The sequence below is a fragment of the Apostichopus japonicus genome, chromosome 12, assembly GCF_037975245.1.
Source record: "Apostichopus japonicus isolate 1M-3 chromosome 12, ASM3797524v1, whole genome shotgun sequence".
Taxonomy (NCBI): domain Eukaryota; kingdom Metazoa; phylum Echinodermata; class Holothuroidea; order Aspidochirotida; family Stichopodidae; genus Apostichopus; species Apostichopus japonicus.
This window is the reverse complement of record NC_092572.1, coordinates 20,206,020-20,227,412: the sequence shown is the minus strand read 5'-3', so window position 1 is coordinate 20,227,412 and position 21,393 is coordinate 20,206,020. Positions and strand designations below refer to the sequence as shown.

Below are 21,393 nucleotides of genomic sequence, written 5' to 3'. Positions count from 1 at the left end.
GGGACGAAAATCTAAACCGATGGTAGAAACAGGCATCACAGAAACAATCTAATAATCTAACTGTATGAGTGGCTAATGTGTCACCAGGCTGAAAAATGGGATACCAAAATTGGGGTTAAAAGATGTCCCTCACTACTCCAGCAACTACTCCAATCCCCTCCTCTTCCCTCACAATCTCCTTCCCACCCTATTGGACACATCTCTACTCCCTCCCCCACCACCCACCCCTTTTATCCATCACATTATCTCGCTATAGCCTCTCTTTACCTATGCAAGCAACAGCCATAGAATTGGGTCATGTAACAAAACTTTCACTGACCATCCTCAACTCCACTCCAAACACCTCATAACCCCATCTTAATGTTTACCTCCCTTTGTTCATGAGGACAATTATAACCGTTAGTACGAAAACGTAGTACAGTATACCTCCAACAGTTGACTTTGCGCTGATGAAACAGAACGATGGCCCGTCTGAGTGCAACAAAATTCTATGAAGGGAATTATCCAACCAGCTCATCAAACCCCTTATCTATCATCTCCCCTTTGATATACAAAACACACTGACCAATTCATTCAACTCTGCCAGTTTTTGTTATCCTTTGTACTTATCCTTTGTGCCCCCCAACCCATTTCTCCCACATTCCTTTGACACTTAGATCATGGGTTAATTTCTACTTCCCAAGACCCACTATTTTTCTCTCCCAATCATCATTATGAAGGAAGCAACAATCTCCACTAAATCCTTGTCATCTCTCCCAACTCCACCCACCTCTTTAACATCCAGGTTTTATTATACACAAAACCAGTTACAACTCAATAAAAATTGCAATGTTATATTCCACATGTATGTATTATACTGCAACTAAAGTTGTTGCTTACATCTTTGTGTTCGTTAGGTTTCATTCAAGACCACGTCCTAACAGTTCTCTCTGCTATCATTTTACAAGCAATCTGCATAACCCCTTGAATCTACCTACTCACAGTGCCCCTTCCCAACCCTCTTCCCTGATATCACCCCTCTATCCCTTCCATTTAATATATAAATGTAATACAAATTTTCAGATACAGCTCAGGTTTTTGCTTAAAAGTAATTCTACAGTGTGCATATCGTTACAACTATAGAGCTGCTACATGTAGAGCCTTGCATTATAGTCACAAGCCAGCGGCCAGATGTATCGCCATCTCATTGAGTCGGTTGGTTTTTTTTTTTTTGAGACCATTACCGTTCTGTTAATACCACTCTAGAAGGAGCCGCCTAACGTCATCAGCCGAAGTCCTCTCAGCCGTGTTAAATTATTTCCGGTTCTAAAAATAGCTTGCCCTCATAAAGGTTCTCACATCACAGCAAATCCAATGTCTACCGATGTATGGTAGCCTGTTACGCTACCAACGGCTTAATTTGTTTCCCGGCTCTCTCATCCTTCTTTCTTTTTTATTTTTCTTTTCTTTTTTTTCTCTTTCCTCTTCGGCCTGCATCGTCGATGTTTTTAAGTATTCTACCGATGGAATCTTAGGGGGCGGAAATGACAGATTAGCATACTGTAACCATGGCGAATGAAAGCGCATTCCAATCTGATATTGGCTGGGTATGATTGTTTATTACGGCAGGGATTTGTTTTCCAAGTCCGCGGATGACCACGGAAACGGACAGGCCAAACGTTAACGAGGTATACAAAGGTACACGTCACAAAATTACAAGCAGGTGACGGAAGTCTTGTTTTGCTCTTAATTAGCAGGTGTGAGGAAAAGGCTTGGCCGGAATCGCTATGCGAGAATGTAATAAATTAGGAATTATGGCAGGGAGTCATAAATGTATATTACAGTACGTATCCCAGACAGTTTTATGAAGTAAACTTCACTGATGACCGCACCAGTGAAACATGGTTGCTTTGATACCCAGTATCAAGGAAGTGTGTTAGAGGCACTTCTCAGCTTACCAAATTACCTCTGTTTGTGCATTTAAGTTACCTTTTGATTTTGAGCTATTCTTACAGTATGTGTCTGAAGTCAGAAGAACCATTGGGCTTTGAAAAGGTTGAAGAGAAACTGTAACTCAGAGATAGTTGTAGTCTCTTGATCCAAATGAAATAAACATGATCATATACAAAAAACAAAAATACAAAAAAATAAGGAAAGATGTTCCTGGATAGAAATCTATTAAGACTAAAAGTGATTTACAATATTTAATCATGAGTGAAAAACCATGTTACAAACATGTTTATTTTGACTGTAATAATGTCATTGTGAAAAAACAATTTTTTTCAGGTTTCCAAATTCAGGCTCAGAATGTTCAAACTTTTCAAAATATATCTTAAAATGACACAATGGCAGTGGACATTTTTTTCTATCATGATGAAAAAAAAACATCACAACTTTGCGATAGGCTGAAAGTGAAAGTCTAATTTAAGTCCTTCTAAGAATGTATTCCAGGGATCAAGGGCTGCAGCTAGCTTCTTACAGTTTGCAGTTCAGACAGGTATTGTACAGTGAGATTAAAGGGAGAAAAGTATGAATTTTCCCACATTAAACTGAAAACATAATTTGAAACCTTCTTTCTTTTTTTCTTTTCCTGCTTTTCCTCTTTCTAGTGTAATGAAATGGGCAGTCAGATTTCAGTCCACCATTGTTGCTACAAAATAAGTCGTGTTTTTTGACAAAGTGGTGAACTGTGACACTGTATTCTTTGTATATAGTATTCATTGTAAGGCAATTGAAAAATAAGCAGGCAGAAAGAATTCATCAGTATTACTCAGTATTTCTCCAAAATATTTTCACAACTATGCAGCAGCACATTATTGAAGAATTAACAATAAACCTGTTTTTACTGTCCAAAAAAATACTAATATGTAATTAGTAATTCAATTTGTTACTTTCGTGTGATTAATTCATTAATGTATAACAAAACACAAAAGTGAAAACAGCAGCGTAGTAGAGTTGAAATCACTTATTTGCGACTTGCGTATCAAGGGTCAAATCACATGTACAAAACTCTGTTTATTTGTCTTGAGTGATAGCTACAATGCGACGACAGTCACGACACGCTAAAACAGTTCCTAATTTTGGCAACAAAACCAGGCAAACTGCTGCTTTCAATTACTACTGTAGCCTTTTGTAACTTTATGTTGTGGGCTGTAATGCACAGCTTATATACTCAGTAGGTACTGTCAATGCCAAAAGTTTAACCAAAGTTACTAAGCTATTTTCCACTATGAGCAGGTTCGGAACAGGAAGTTATATATATACTGTGCTATTTCTCTCCTTATGACAGCTGTTTCCAAGGTTACACAACATTCATGAAATTTCGTGCAATTTATACATATCGTTGTGTACATTCTCTTCCTTACATTGAGTGTTGGCCTGCACACACCTATATTAATACAGCAGTACTAGTCCACTGCATGGCACAGCCAGGTAATTACAAATCAGTACTTCCTGTACGTTGCAATGTCGGATACTTCCAACGTCTTGATTAAATTAAAGAAGATTTGATTACTGAATGCCGTTGTTCCAGTTAGTTCGCAAAACTCGCAAGTAGGAAGTGATACCGGCCTGATGTAACAACAAAGGCAAGTGTAGAGTATAAATGAGTTTAATGGGAGATGAAGGAGGGTTACATACGTACTGTACAGTAGGCTGCAATCATGTCAGGAGTTGGGGGCGCTCTAATATCACTTACGATCAATCAGTACAGTATATTGAACGTATTTAACCAATGATGCCAATGTCATACTTGAAGTTTAGAGGGAATCGACATAAAACAAAAACTGTTAGCAGACTGCTTATCCACTGAAGAGCCTGTGTCAGAGAAGTGTAAAAGTAAGTCGGCCTGAGATTTCAATCCTGGCAGGATCTTCCTCGGCTAGGCTGAACACAGGCTACGTCTATGCTTACAGGTACAATATTTGAAGTTTTCATGGTTAAATAGATTCTATCTGTTGTGAGCTTGTAAGGAGACAAGTAAAGAGCTAAGAAAATCTTCAAATATCATTAACATTGCCTTTAACAATTAAAGGAGCATTCTAGACTGTTATAATCTTGAAACTTAATTACAATACAGAAGTGTCCCATCTGCGACGTAATTAGCCCAAAATTTCGTGAGCGCTTGACCTACCCTGTGAGTCCAGTATCACATGGCAACATGAAGTCATCTTTATAAGTGGGTAACAATATTGCTTATCATGTCCACAGTCCTCACTGCTTGAAATTTCCACATACAAGCGCATTTATCTTTAAATTACTAAATAGACTTTTAAACAATCCTTCATCCTAGTTCGTTTTTTTATATTTTTCTATCACGCATGAATCTGCTAAGTGGGTCAGGGTTTCTGGCCTCTGCAATATACTGTACCTGTATACATTCTTCCACTGAGAAACCATCGCAACGCAATTGCTCAGTATTGCAGCAAATTTTCGCTCCCTCGCGATGTAAATCGCACACAACAGGAAGAAACAAGAAAAGCTCTCCAAAGTGATAGATATTTAAATATATATATGCAAATCGCATAAGTAGGTCGCTAGCTAATATCTGCCCAAGGCATCAGACCTACAGCCTAACAAAAATCAGAAGAGATTTAAGCACTTCATTTTTAACCACTTCTGTGAGTGAAGGAATGAATCATAGTTTCAAGGTCGATGAAGTCAACTTCAACTTTGGCACAGCTTTTAGGATGAAAAGAATACTCAGGTATGGCAACCGAACAGGTTACCATGGGAATGACAAACCATATTTAGAATTTGTGACTTTTGCTCTCCTTTTTATAGGGATTTTCCCACAAATTTATTCCTGTGACAAATAATGTGACACTGAGAATTAATGGATTATTTGCTCAGAAAGTTTGTAAATTATGTGAAAGTACTCATGCGCTTGTATTTTTCTGAAATTATCCTCAAACTTATCAGGTTTGGATATTAACACAACATAGCCTCTCTACCATACATGTATATACATACATTAAGACTGAAAAGATAAGCACTGAAAAGATAAGCACAGGAATTTTCAAATTTTGAATAGCAAAATTGGTGTTTAATTTGTTGAAGGCTCTGGGTTTTGTCTCGGGCCATAAAAGCGTTATCGGGTTCATGTCTACCTGTACAAAACTGCTATGCAGACATCTTTACACCTGTATAGCAAGTTAGCATGTAGCAACTTGTAGAGCAATTTAGCATCTATAGCATTTTGCCAGATAACTTATTCCCTACTGATTTTCAGCAGCAGGTTAACATCACTTACTGTTAAGTCCTAGACCACTGCCAGTGTCGTGATATAGTTGCGTGCCATATTCAAATTTTGTGTTGTACAGAAGATTAATAGTAAAGTATCGTAGATATACAATCAACTGTATCTTACAGTACAAGCTGAAAGTATTTAACACCGCATAATGTATTCAATCTCGTAGATCTCCTACACGATCTCTATACTGTACTCACAGCACAGTGCCAGAGAGTAGTGCATCATCAGACAATCACCATTTCATCAATTCATGTCTGTAACCTTTTGGCCAAAATTTTGGCCTACCCACCCCACCGCCCCCGGAGATTTGCAGAAAAATATATTTGTGGGACTCATGCCGTCATCTCCACCGGAACAATAACGACAAAAGAACCGGACACCTTTGTTTGTTTTGTTGTGAATTTTTCATTCGTTCGTTCTCTTCGAATAGGCCAAAACTTTGGGCAAAAATAGTACAGTACATATATGCATACTCGTGACTGTGGTGTGATTATTCAACCACACAATAGAAAAGGGAAAAAAAACGATTGTTATGAGTGAGGGATCACTTAGTTTATGGTTATTATGGAATGCATATATATGGGGCTTTAAAGCTAAATTGGCTTCTGACTTCAGTTCCTGATGAAATTGTAACGGCAATTTAGGTTTCCATGTCCACGTTGTTTCAAAATGCACAGTGTTAATAGGTTACCAGTTCATTCTAGCCATGGTAGAAGGAGGTGCTAAGGTTGTAGGGAGACAGGTACAGTAAGCGAGGAATGAAGTTAATTCAAATTGCAGATCTTGCAAAAATGTCCAATTACAATTCCTAGCACTGCTTCTTCACCCTTTAAAACTGGTCACCTTTGCATTGGTCTACACTCTACTCTACAGTAGCCTAAAATCGTGCAAATCACCTCATTAGACTCGTCAAGATTTAAAGTCAAGTTAATTACTATCCACAAGTCTCAGCCCAGTGGTACTAGCTGCTGCCACCACCACCACCCACAATTCAATTCCATTCGAATTAAAAAAATATAAATAGACCACAGAGCGAAGCATTGAATATTCCTCTTAATTTCTGGCACGAACAACGTGAGAACTGTTTGGAACGATCGAGTGTGAGTAATCAGTTGTTCAGTAGTTCTGATCTCTCTCAACATACATTGATACAGTATACATGTTAGATCAATGTAACCTAATCAAAAAAACTGTGTGGGCAGATTTTTTTAATTCTTTTTCCTTTTTTCCTTATATTCTCTATTTTTGTACCATATATCACCGTTTGACATTTTGTTTCCAGCCTTTCTCGTTCGTGTGTAAACAAAAACAAATTTGATTGTGAGTTGACTGGAGTACATTTGCGCAGAGCAGGTGGAAAGTGAAATGATATTAAGGGTAGTTTGTAACTTAATGTAGGTTTGTATGTGTTTTAAATATGTGACAAACTTTGTGTTATTATTTCTCTCATTTATGAGTAATATGAGCTAGGGTTGGTCCAGATTCCCTGGCTATGGACGATGATAATAATCATAATAAATGAGACTTATATAGCGCCAAAATGATGTACGGTATCCTACAATGAAGCTCTCTGTACAGAGTTGATAGAGGACTGGATGTCACAGACATGTTATTCCAAAAACTTACTTGGATATTTACCGGCTATGAACTTACCTGTCTCCTCACGACCTCTGGTGACCGGTCACCATGGGAGGTCACTGAGGTCACAAAGTTATTCTACACATGGTAAAACAAGGGTGCAGAAGATGTGAGGAGACAAGTCAGAGGGGGGGGGGGGAGGAAAGTAAATGTAGCATTTGGAACAGCAGGAGGTAGGCATTGCTTAGTACCCTTCCTTATGTTCAGACAAAACATCAAAAATCACGAGATCATAACCCATGTACGGATATTACAATCTTCATGTTTATCAGCAGACTTCATACAAGACAATGATACATTGTGCACAAACTCTGCCAAATAGTGACATACAGTAAAATTTACACAATTACTGCTCGGGTGAACAACTGCCAATCAGGGGGTCCTCCCACCTTCATGTTATTGTTTTTGTTACATTAAGATATGTTTAATCGTACTGTTCCTTTCCAGTCCTGAGTTTGCTTTGTATTCTCTGTAAAAGGGGATTCACATCCCACAAGATTTTAGTAGCTTCCTTGTGTAATCCGCTCAATAATTTATCATGTTTTAACACGCTTGTCTCAACACATCACTGTAAATTCTTTGAACAGTGTTGAAATAAAAATTGAAATAAAGTTGAATTGAATTGCAATCACAGGCAGTACTAGAGAAGCACTTCTATCTTGCATGAAGTCTGCACCGTTGTCATAGCAACAGCAGAGATTAAACAAAGCTTGTTCATAACCCTGTATCGTTGTAGTATGTTTAAGTCGTCGTTCTCACTCGTTGGTTTATACTTCATAACAGTGCAGTATCACCCTACTGTTGTACTGTACCGTAAATGCACTGGCAGGCACCAGGCTGTAACTGAAGCACACAGTACAGCACCTGTCTTATAATTCTTAGTTACAGAACATCTGTTTCCATCATTGGAGACAATGCCTGGCAAGGACATTGACCGAACTTCACTGACATTTCCTTGGCTTTGTACGATGCAATTACTCTTATCAATAGCCCCACGATCTTCAAGACGATACTTTCATTTCAGCTCGGCGATGTTGTAAACAACAGCCTTTCGAAATATACTCATAACAGTACAATTCTACCCTTTCCCCCCACTCCCGAATGACATCATATTTAAGGTGAATGTTTGGAAGGGCATTTTTTTTTTGTCGTGGACATAAGTACGTGACAAGTGGCTCTCAAGATACTGTTTTTCCTCTCAGATTTCATGATTCCAGAGCAGTAGTGTAGTTCAGATGGTCTTGTAACACTGTATGTTCTAAGGTACTACTATATGGATTCTTGTTGCTCCATAGATCTACAATTTCAATTGAAAGCACTGTGATGTATCTAATAGTATGCACATTTAAAGCACTGTGATGTATCTGCACACGCAGCCTGAGCCCATGATCGGGAGAAAGGAGGTTGATGGCGGCGGTATAGTGACTTGGAATGAGGCACCTTACCTTAATTCCCTCTCTTCACACTTGTTACTTTACAAATAGGGAACTGTGTACAGTGTGTAGGTCACTTTATCTTGTGTACCTCAGTTTGAGGCTTCACCCCCCCCCCTTGAGGGATACCTCTAGATAAGGTAGTTGTGGCATACTCGGGGAATAACTTATCCGATATCGCAAAATGATACAAACTAGAAAAATTGCTTGTACAGGTGCAAAGATGTATAGCAATTTTTGTACACAGGCACCATAGTTTTGTTTTTTCTGTTCTTTTCTTTTATGTGAGACAAAGTTTAGAGCCTTCAAAACTCATCTCCTATAAAGTACTATAGTTGTTCCTGTGTACAAAACTGCTTTAAGCTACTTTAAACTTGTATAGCAATTTGACCATTTTGCACCTGAAGAATTTTGGGATGCGATACCCGATAACTTATTGCCTGGAATACAGACTTACTAATGATATTTTCTTAAACCTCAAAAAAAGCACAGTTAATCAAGAAAAACATTTCACTATTCCTGTTTATATGTTAATGCCTTAAACTCTGGATGGGTACTCCAGATATGTACTCTAGTTATAATCCTACTTACGACATTCTGGAATTCTATCATGTACAGTGTAGGTAATAGAACAAGATTAAGTACCTACTGTAAGTGTTGGGAACCTCTGGCTTGTATTGAAACTAAAACCAAATGATGTTCTACTGTACGTTTACTTGTACTATATTTTATGTGTACTCATACCATGTTGAGTATATTAAGAGGATGAAGCTACAAGCATATTGTCTCTGGGCATTTGCGCATCTATGCTAAAGAGTGGATTTGGTACAAGTTCTAAGTCACAATAACATGTACAGTAAGTGTCTCATAATAACAGAATTATTTCAATTTGGTCATGGTAATGTTTAAGAGCTGCTGCCTCCTCCAGTAGATTTGAAAGAGCTGTAGAAATAACTTTCCTTTTTTTCTCTTCCAAGAGAGTGGTATTTGAAACATGCCCGGTTAGCCTTTCTGCAACCGAAACCTAGTCAGCCATCAGTGGGAGACCAACAATGCCAGCAATCCGGGGAATTTTCAAACCCGTCAGAGGGGGCAGCCATGGCTAGACGAGAGAGTAAATAAAGGGCCGTTGCCTGACGAAAGTGATAGGTGTCGGGGGGGGGGGGGGGGGGGGAGAGGAGGCTTCAATTAAACACAGGGCCGAGGCCAGGGGCCAGGTCACATTAAATTAGCTTGAGATGTCATTTCCTTAACAGTTGTGCAGACTTTTTATGTCTTAAAAGTAGACCAGGTATTGACCTGAATTTTAAGGTTGCATTAAATGCATTCCATTATAAACACACACACACACACAAACTCCACACCAAATGATCGCCAAAGACTAGGTAGGGAGAAAACCTCGAAAGTAAAAGTCTGTAGCTTAAAAATCATGTAGTCGCTTCTTTGATTGGTAGATTGGGAATGAAGAGAAAGTGGGCGGTGCCCACGAAGTGAAAGCACAGCATCATAACATTCTAATTATACATGTAGATTACTGTAGGTATAGATTGGAAAGTGCATTTATCAAGTTGACTGGGAGACAGGTAAGAGAGGAGCGAATTAAATTGGATAATTGATACCTACTGTTACTGAGATGGCCTCCTTCAGTCGTGATAAGTTTCCTTCAATCATACAGTATTTATATTGAAGAGGTAAATATTTCAATTTTTATTGTAATGTTTATTTGTTGCAATGTAGACGGATCTTGCAAATTAGCCAAATCTAGAATATATGGAAGCTCTCTACATGACAGATTGATGACATTGGTAGCAGTCCTCAGCATCCACAACATTAACATTTTATTAACTGTATCATACGCCAGGTCACTCTAGATACAGATGAATGATGATAGAGTGCAGATATTATGCAGCGACAGGTAAGTGAAAAAGAAGAAGACGAAGAAGCAAAGTACATGTCATACAAATCTCAGGGGTCTATGTGGTTCCAACAGCTTGAAATATTCTTAATTAGTGAGCTGTTAACATTTCAATCTAATACAGAAAATTTGGATTCCCATAAAATTTAATGTAACTTTTTTATTTTCATTTTTCATAAATTGGAAGTTTATGCCATCACTTCTAAATAGGAAATTTTCTTAATTAATGAGCTGTTAACATTTCAATCTAATTCAGAAAATTTTGAGTCCCACAAAAATTTAATGTTATTTTAATTTTTCACAAATTGGAAGTTTATGCCATCACTTCTTACCAGAGCATAATCTTATCACAGTAAACCACATCGCAAAATGCAATATAAAATTATCAAAATTGCAATACGTGTGTTAAAGATACATGTAGTTTACTACACAGGAACTATAGAATTCAATGAGGGGGCAAAAAATTCAAAGCCTTCGAAAAGGCTTACACAAACTTTGAACGCTAACTTATTCCCTGACTAATTATGCAATATTAGTTCATTAGTACTTAACAAAATATTATGCAGTTTCCCTGCACCCAATCTCTCCCAATGATTATCCAATTGTAGATCAGACGACGGACCAAATGGATATTTTCAGCTCATGGAGTCTAAACTGCTATACTGTATATATACTGACATTGTAACACTAACTGCCTCTTTTGCATTTTAAACTGAAAATATCTTGATATTTTGCTGAAACAACAACATTCTCTTTGTTGACCGGCTCAGAGACTAAAATTATGTAAAGAGGTTTCTCAGAAAAAGGACCGGCTGAGGTGTCAAACGCCTGCCTTTGACGTAATCGAGCCACCGATGGCCGACATAAGATCAGTCCACTCCTGGGCGGGAAGTGTCCCTGGATAGAAGAACATCATGTTGTAAACAACTCTTTAAGCTGACCTGCTAGAGGCCCTCGTCTTTCCCCGTTGTCGTCGACGGATATTTTTTCCCTTCTTTTTCGAGTCAAAAGTTTGAAGTTTTTCTCCCAGGGTATTGCCAAGAACCTCGCTGTTACAGACAAGTGACAACATTTGAAAGGCAAATGTGGCTATAGAGTTGATAAATATGTCTGTGGGTCTAGCAGCGGGCAATCACCCCTAGGCCCACTTTGGGTGACGGCGATGGAATATTGGATCGGACGTGAATATTGTGGGAATTTTTACAGCCGCGGTAGCAGGCGGACAGTAGTGACAAGTCTATATAAAAAAATCAAGCTTAAAAAAAAAGCCAACAGGCTAAGTGGTTCCTTAGCATATTTTTTAATAACAATCACTTAATGTGTAGATATATATCCCAAAACATGGACACACCTTTCTCTTTTACATAGATATATTTTCTTTTTACCAAATGTTGTTGACTTCACCAGATCCAGAACCCTTCTAGTACTTCTGTGAATTTTGCATGTCAAACATAAATACAAAAAAACAATTCCAGAGTAGTGACAGTCTGCAGCTTTTCATCATTTTTATTCAACTTTAATGCAGCATACTCTGTCACACTGATACTACATGCTATAAATCCATATTGCATCCTGAAAAGACTGAAATATTTTAGTAGCAAACAAATCTAGTCTGTTGTGGAGATTTTCTGTTTGAGAAGGGTTCTTACAAGCTGATCAAAATGATATTTGCAAGGCTCCTAAATACAAGTTTGATGTTTTGACACTGTTTTGTGGGCTCTCCAAAAGCGATGCCTGCAACAAATAAGGATGTTGTTGTCATGGTGATCTCTGCAGCACCCTACAGTACAACATAAAAAAAAAATAGTTCAGGGATTTCCTAACAAATGTAGGCCACGCAAGAACACAGCAAAACTAGCAATTACTGTCCGACTGTAGAGTAAACTATATAAACAAAAGATTTGTTCGCCTAAGGGCATCTTGTTTTCACGCTACAAATTTTCGACGAATCTGCAGTAAGACTTTTTGACTGAGAGACAGTGGTTTAGCCGAAGGGTATCCAAAATTCCACATTACTATTTCAGCTGTGCGATTTAAAGGTTACAGGTTTATAAATTTACAGACAGAGTTCTTGTCATAAAAGCTGCATTATATGTGAGAACATGGCATGTGCAACACTTTTCCTTTTCCAAATTCAATGTCTCGTTCTGTAGATATGGAGCACACATTGCATACTCATGCAACAATGCACTCTGTCAAATTGTTGTACTGTATGTACAAGTTAAGTATGCATTCTAACAGACTGTACAAATTTTATTTTTAATAAAATCCCGTGATGAATCCTGTCTACTATCAGGAAATAAGTTCATTATGGTTAATACTGTTTCAACTTCAAAGAATATTAATTTCAAGCCTTCTCAATAGATCTTGCGGTAGTTTGGATTGAGTTCTAGTTAATATTTACAAAGACTTGTGAAAGATACTGAGCAACTAGTAACTTTGTTATATACACAAAAGATGTTACCCCAAATTCCTGGTTTTGAAAACTTAACAAATGACTGTAACAATCATTTTATTTTTATTTATTTATTTATTTATCTATCTATATATTTATCCATTTATTTATCTACTTATCAGATTCCGCTTGTTTGTTTGTCCATCCATCCGTGCAATTCAACTCCCATAAAGACTTTCTTATCCATCTCTGTCCCTGTCCTCTCTCTCGCTCCCTCTGTCTCCACCTCTGCCTCTCTCATACATGTTGAGAGTACTACTGTAGCTTTCAGGAGGATCCAGCTTCGATCGATCTACAATGATTCTAGCAGATGGTTCTATCTGATCAAGCCACCGTGCCACTGGTCACATATATCTATTAAAACCTTTCTTCTACCGGTAAAACACATTATTTGGGAAGTGCAACCAAATGATAAATTCATAAAGTGTTACCATCGCAGATATTCATTAGTGTGTGTGCAATGCTCTGAACTTTGTACTTTCTTCTTTATCATCAGTCTACCAGTCTTTGCTTCCCCTCTGTGGGAACAAAGTTCATGTTTTATCGTCAGACTGTGTAAACACTGCAACATCCATGGAGATGAGTAGACAAGACCTACTTAGGGAAGCACTCAGTGTTGACTGCGTAGGATAAGTACACCACAGCTGCCTAACGGTAGACGTGTACCTGAAAATACTAACTGTAGATCTTACGGTGGCAATAACTGCATGGTAGGCTACCTCGGGACAGTAACCCTAGACTTCAATTCATACTACTGTACACTGCAGCAAACTCGTGTGCAAGTTTTATTTATGGTAGTTTGGTTCATTCGGTTTGTAACACACCTCCAACTATTTGAAAGAAAGCCTGGGCATCAGCGATTAATTTCTGTCCAGATAGTCCAGTTGTTTTATTCTCTCTTTTGACTCCAGTAAGTGGATTGAGTAGCCATTTACATTTGAAAAAAAAAAAACATACAAAAGGCAACCCTCACCAAAACTTCCTTTCCCATTCTTGTGTAAATCTCATTCATTGTTAATTTTTTTGTCTCTATAGAAATGGATTGTTCAAACTTCCCACACATTTTATTCTATTCAGTAGTCCTTAAAAACCACATAAGTTACCCACATTCCAACTGAGCTTAACCTTGTGTGGAGGACATCAGTACTGCATTGACTGTGTGTGTAAAACCAAGTGTTGGATTAATACCAGTAAACCCACTCAATTGTATCTTTACACACTCAACACTATAGCCTGTACTGTACATAATACTCGGCAATATAATACCTGTGTTCTCTTTTCAACGGCCAGACTGGGTTTTGTACCTACTGTATGCACACATACACACACTGTCACACACACATACACACTGTTTAGTGTAAGCAATGCAGGAACTGTAACTAGAGTTCCCTGTGTGTGCACTGAACCACAGCAATGGCCTTTATTGTCATCCATTGCTGGCTGTTCTACAGGGCTTGCACACTCCCACACCAATACATCAATGTCATTTTGTGTGACTTCCACATGCATGCATGTGGGGGTACTAACACAGAAATAATGTTTGGATAACAGAATGTATGGCCTACATTATGAGGTAAAGATTTCAAAATTGAAAATTGCAAGTCATAAAGCTCACTATGATTAATTTCCATCTTTCCTTAACAACGCTCACATCACTATAAGAAAGAAAACTTCAGATTTAAAAAGTATCACAGTAATAAAATCTTCATCAGATGTGGAAAATGCAGCAGACTAATCCAATACAAAGTTACAATGTAGATATATATATATGTATAAAACATCCATAGGCTAATACAATAAACACACAAGGAAAGAATAAACAGGCTCTGAGGTGAGAAGAATAACTCTCGAATCATGTTCAAAATATGAGTACTTACTAAACAAGTGTGAAAGTCACATTGATCACAAGTGCTAAACCATTGAATTGTTCCCTAATATTAACTTTCCAAATACACAGTTTACATCTCATCAACATACTGTACAGCCTCTGCCTGCCTTCAAAGTGAAAACTGACCATTAAAAAATTAAACCAGGCAGAAGAATTAGAACATTAACAGAGGGGTGGGGGGGGGTGGTGTAATAAACTTCTGTAAGTTTCGGTAATGTGTGCTGTAGCTTGCTGTCATTCACACTGCCATTGTGTGATTGTCAGTTGCAGTACTTGCAGTTAGTTAACTATTAATATATGATGCAATGTTCATGAAAAGCTATCCTGTGTAGATTCAGTCTAAGTAAATTAAAGACAGATTTATGATAAAAGTTTTCACCGTGACCTCCTTCCTTCCCCCGACACCGCACTGTACCCATTTGTTCTTTACCGTGAATAAAAGAAGAAAACATGCCAACAGAAAAAAACATTCGTTATCGCAAACGATCACAGGCGAAACCTATTACAGTTCAAGTGAGAACTACAGTAAAGACTATTGTAATTGTTGGGCAATTCACTTTCAAAGAAAAGTTTTCTCACTTTCAGTTGTTGAAGCAGACAGACTGACAACTGTAGAGCTACCGAGATTAACATGATTAACATGAAGTTCACAATTTCCCCCCTAATAATGATATTTAGTCTTGATGATGTCTAAGTACAGCCATCAAAAGTTTACTGCCTTGTTAATGGATTGTTTTGGTTTAGCTTATAGTCTCAGGACACCTTTGCCAACTTTGAACTTTCCAACTTATTGCACTTAAAAGTTCAGTGAAAGTGACACCCCAAATCCATAGATTCTACAAACTTCAATCAAAATTTGCAATCCACGCCCAGCAGATCATGCCCCAATCAAATCTCTTTTGTTTGTTTACGATCGTTAGGCCTAGGCTTACTTTTACTTTCATGGCTAGCCTTTCTTAGGTCTCTGCATACTCTTGTATCTTTCTCTCGGTCTTACCGATTGAGCTTGCGAAACTGTGTCATTCCCGTCCCTTGCAATGAATTGAATACACAAGTGCTTTCAGACGTTTCCTACGTGGAATTGTAAAAAGTGGATGATACGAGTATAGGGCTGCATTACAATCTTGATCGTGCTGCATGTGTAGACTATTTGGTTTAAATTTGTGTAATGAACATGCTGACATGGGCGGTCGCAGTGATTTTACGGTAAATCGTTCACACCATAAGGGCAAACGAAAATATATTTTTTTCTTTCAATTGCGACAGCTTTTCTCCATTTAACCTACCTGGTCAATGTGCATTTAATATAAATTAAGTTTTCCGAAATTCATCAGCAAACACGTATTGAGAGTTTGAGACTTCAAAGTACTTTTGTCACAGCTCATTCTTTCATTTCTAAACAAATGCGACGCATTATTAACCAAGTGCAAAGATACTGTACTCAAGTAGCGTGGGTGGGAAGAAATATCTATCGATTACAAAAATAATAATTCCTAAAAATGACTAACTTGCATTTCTGATGCAACCGTTTGTTGTTGTTTTTCTTTGAAAGTCATGTTGTTTCTTTTTGAAAGTCATGTCCTGTATCTCCTTCACTCATTAATTTGATCTCACTCAATGCTTGCAAACTTCCACACACTTCAGGATTCCTGTGATAAAGCTTCCTACGTTATCTTAATATTTTTAGTCAGACCTCGACAATAACAATCGCCAACTCGCCATTTGAGGGTAGAATTTTAGCTTTGGCAAATAGAAAATGCACTACGCTACACATTTTGGCGAGTGGTTCGTAGTCAAATCCCAATGTTAGCAAGACTATCCGTAGAAACATATCACAGTATGATAAAAGCAGTACCTTGGCAAACTTGAAGCAAGTTTACGTTGTAAACTGATTCTTTCATTCACATAGTTGATGGTTAACTCATTCATTCCTGTATTCGTTCATACATCCATCCATTCATTCATTAATTCTTTCATTCACAAAGTATTCCATTCACATAGTTGATGGTTCAATCATTCATTTATTTATTCATGTATTCATTCATCCATCCATACATAATTCATTCATAAATCATTCCATTCATATAGTTGATGGATCAATCATTCATACATGTATTCGTTCATCCATCCATCCATCCATACATTAATTCTTTCATTCATAAAGTATTCCATTCACATAGTTGATGGTTCAATCATTCATTTATTTATTCATGTATTCATTCATCCATCCATACATAATTCATTCATAAATCATTCCATTCATATAGTTGATGGATCAATCATTCATACATGTATTCGTTCATCCATCCATCCATACATTAATTCTTTCATTCATAAAGTATTCCATTCACATAGTTGATGGTTCAATCATTCATTTATTTATTCATGTATTCATTCATCCATCCATACATAATTCATTCATAAATCATTCCATTCATATAGTTGATGGATCAATCATTCATACATGTATTCGTTCATCCATCCATCCATCCATACATACATTAATTCTTTCATTCATAAAGTATTCCATTCACATAGTTGATGGTTCAATCATTCATTTATTTATTCATGTATTCCTTCATCCATCGATCCATCCATACATTAATTCATTCATAAATTATTCCATTCATATAGTTGATGGTTCAATCATTCATTCATATCTTCATTCATCTATCCAAACATCCATACATTCATTAATTCTTGCATTCATAAAGTATTCCATTCACATATTTGATGGTTCTATCATTCATTCATTCATTCGTTCATCTGAGACAAGTAGTACTGTGCACGCCAGGCTTTGCCAGCCAAGGGAAGAGTTCCGCTGCGAACTACTCACAACATAGAAAATCCGTTGATGAAAAGTTTCCCCAGGAAATTGACCTCAATTAATATAAATTAAATATTAATCATGAATCACACATCATCGATCCCCAAATAATAATAATGGTGATTTATAACGCGCACATATCCACCCGGAAGGGTGCTCAAATGTAAGCCATCCTGTTCTTCCGCTGACCACACCAGGTGGAAACTTTCAATTAAAAACAGCCCTGGCCGATCGCCATTCAGGGTCGGAAAGCCCCCCAAGATTGCATCACCACTGGTGGAAGTGTAGAACTCCTCACGTTTTTGTTTTGATGCCAAAACAGCGAGTCTTTCTACCAAGGGGTTTATAGTGCAAGCAGTAACATGTAACATGAATAGTTAATACAGTAGTGCTTCCTCTATAGTACAGATTACACTGGCTTCAACTCAGTATGGTAGTACATACAGTATGGTATGGTAGTACATATGGTACGCAACTTGACCTGTAGTATTAAAACGATTATTACATTAACCATTCAGCCGATTTCCTTCAAATTCTCTACTCAAATTGTACAGTGTAGACACACTCTGGGTCCATGAAGACTGGTACAGCTTTGCCATCAATTTGACAATTCATGAACTATCACTGCATGTCCCAATTAAGCATTAACAGCAAGTTTTTTGGGCCAGCTTTCGGGCATTGTCGATCTCCACAAATTCTGCCAAATATTACAAATATTCCTCCAAATCATGGTTGTCAGAACTTACAGATCAGAAATCATCATATTAGTTTGAATTTTTGCCCCAAAATGAAGACTAATAAGATGGAAAGGCCAAAATACAACAAAGGAAACGTCATATTGTATTTATCTGTACAGTAATTCATATGAGTATGTGCCTTACAGCCTTGGTGAAGTGTTGATTTGCACTTTGTGGATTAGTTGCAAAAAAATAGTAAAAACCTGTGGACTATTCTTTTAACAGAACACATTTTGATTGAGTTATTAGAAAATAAATATAGATATATTATATATATACAGATGATGTGTTTGTACCTAAAGTCTCTCTTACATACAGAATGATCACAACTACAGATTCTGTGGAAAGTCACCATGCACAACATTGATCAAAATCTGACCTACTGTATGCACCACGATTTCCTTTCAAGTTTCCATTTACTTTTATCATAGAGAACATTGTTTTAAAAATATAACCAAGCTACACCAGGATCATGATACTCACAGGGTTTTCCTAAAACTTTCATAAGCATTATCAAGTACCTTTTCAGATCTGTGAAAATTCTATCCAAATGTAACAGTGAGCAATCTGCAGACAGATTTTCTTGACCGGTTGACTAGGTCAACGTGACTTTATTTCATCAATCCTAAGGTACTGTAATCAGTTGAGTACCTCTAACAACTCACGCAACATGACATACGATATGATTAGTTTTTCAAAAAAGTATCAAAGTACAGTCAATCAATCAATAGCTTACCCCCATGCCTTTCCCCTCTGCTTACCCCCATGCCTTCCCCCCTCCGCTCCCCCACAACAACAAAATATTATATGAAGATAAACAATCAACCAAATCAATTTTTGTCAATTGAAAGAAACTTTTGCGAACTTCCTGGAGTTGCTAACTCACGTTTACCAAGTGGATCATCGAAATACAAGCTATAAACTGGCAGCACCATAATCGACCACATAGGTCAACGTACTGTGTACCAAAACAAAAATTGTAGGCCACTGCACTTTGTTGACAATCTAGGTTCCTGCACTTGACACCCTGACATATGATACCATTCTAGAGAATGCAACAAGAACTAGTACTAAACATGCTGCTAAAGTATATGAAATACTCTGGTGGGCTATTAGACCATTAAGAAACAAATTGCAACTTATGTCAAGTTTTGGTGACAGAATCTGGGAATTCTAGAGCAGACTGGAATAAGTTTAATGAACTGCCACAAAACTGGTTGAGCACATTTTTTTTTTGGTACCAAATTTTAGTATTAAAGACTATAAAGAACCTTTGCATTTAGTTTTTTTTCTTTCTTTTTGTTATTATGTGTAGTTACAAATGTCTCACACTTTGTGACTTACAACGATGCATTGCCACAGTCCAATCTGTTTTGATTTGAATGAGTTTCATTCCATACCAAAACAAATGCTGAAAAAATTGTGAAAATTACGATTTGTGTTATGTTCACAGTGTAAGTGTATGGTGGATAAAGACATGTTACAGTTTACTTTTATTTTTTAAGATAAAGCTCAATTATGCATTCAATCTCGATGCTCGAAATAAATGATCTGTTGTTGAAACTTTTGTGAAGAAAATAATTACTCGAGAAAAACTTGTTCCATATTTTGCTATCTGTTTTGTTCAAGAGGAAAACATTGATCAGACGCATGTTAAAATCAAGAGTGTGGAATTTTCATTCATTCTTTCATCAAGTCAATTGTCTGAAGATATATTTATTTTGAAGTCAAAGTTTGTTGGACTTAACTTAAAACTCCCCTCCTTAACACATATATACCTCTACCCTATGTTCCTACTAAGTCACCATATAACCATTGCTACTTTATCCCTTGGGTAATTACTTATTAGTTCCTACAAAACTTGTTTTCTTCGTTACTGGACCTACAATATTTACACTTTTAATATTCTGCTAGCAACTCTCAGTTATGCAACAGTCAAAGGCTTACAGAGAATACACTGCCATATGTGCTAGTGAGGACTGGGAAATTTACCATCACCCTTCCTTCCATCCAGTGTTTCTTCCCCCCCCCCTCCCCACTCCTCCAAATTGATTGACCCTCCCTCCACTAAAAGTTAGCTTCACAAATTTTGCCATGCTATAGGGCTAAACAATCTTGGTGACCTACATTTTGCCGTTAAGTACCATGGTAACTGGAAAGAAATTCAATAATTTGTCACTTTGTGATAACTTGAAGGACACCCAAATATGAAAGTAAGATCCAATAATTTTTCACTTTGTGATAACTTGAAGGACACCCAAAAATGAAAGTAAGAATACTGGGGGTCATTCATGTTGCATAGTTGAACTGCGTTTGATATGTCTATGGTACAATAATTCAGCAGATCCACTACTGTTTTCCGAACAGACTCACTCCGTACACAACGTCAGCTGTTCAACAGTGTACATTTATGTAGGGAGTAAGCGCAATGTAGCACACAGCAATAAGCTCATTAGGCTTGCAGCCACGTCTAGACAGACAGTGAGACCGGTGAAATATTCCACGACAAAATGTCACCTAATTTACATCCAAAGCTTAGCCGAAACCGAAAGATTATCACCATAGCTTATATAAATATGACCTATTGACGAAAATACCGACGAGGGCCAGTGACGGCACTCGTCACTAATATGAAGAAAAGATGGAATGTGAAAAATGTCGTTAACACAAGCCCATCCACAATGCGGAAATTACTCCCAATGGCCAATTCAATACACATACACGTTATACAAGCTAATCTAACACGAACAAAAGAGACGCACATATTCCAATCGGCAAGAGATTACGACAGCACATTTTACTTGATAATACCCCAAAATTCTGCACATTATTTTGGGAAACGCAAATGTTACTGAGGCAACTAATTAATGTTTGAAATGCCATCGAAGAAACAAGTTTGTTTGCTGTTTGAATGAAGCAGTTTTTGGCGGCTACTAAATCCTGTATCTGACACCGCGACCCTTTTTACAATACAGAGTTATATACTGTAGTCAGCTGATCCAACCAAAACAACACCACGCGGTAGCTTCTCTACACGTGCAACAAATCATCTCATAGTGACAAATTACGATTACATATCATGTCAAATAAATGATGATGATGACAACGTAGGAATACAATTTAGTTTTTCTCGCTCAATAATGGGCAAGAGTTGTCATTTAAACTTGGATTTTGACGAAAGTATTGGACCGTCCAAAACAAGTGCCGCTTGTGTGTTGCTTAACAGAAGCCTCACAATTACACAGACCTACAACGAAAGTTTGTCTTAGA

The 21,393-nt window shown here is 37.4% G+C and overlaps 1 protein-coding gene across 1 annotated transcript in view; it reads right to left on the bottom strand.

Moving 5' to 3' along the window:
* The window catches only part of LOC139976737 (dual specificity tyrosine-phosphorylation-regulated kinase 1B-like), a 64,012-nt gene that overhangs the window by 41,516 nt on the left and 1,103 nt on the right, over nucleotides 1-21,393 (bottom strand). The window lies entirely within an intron of this gene.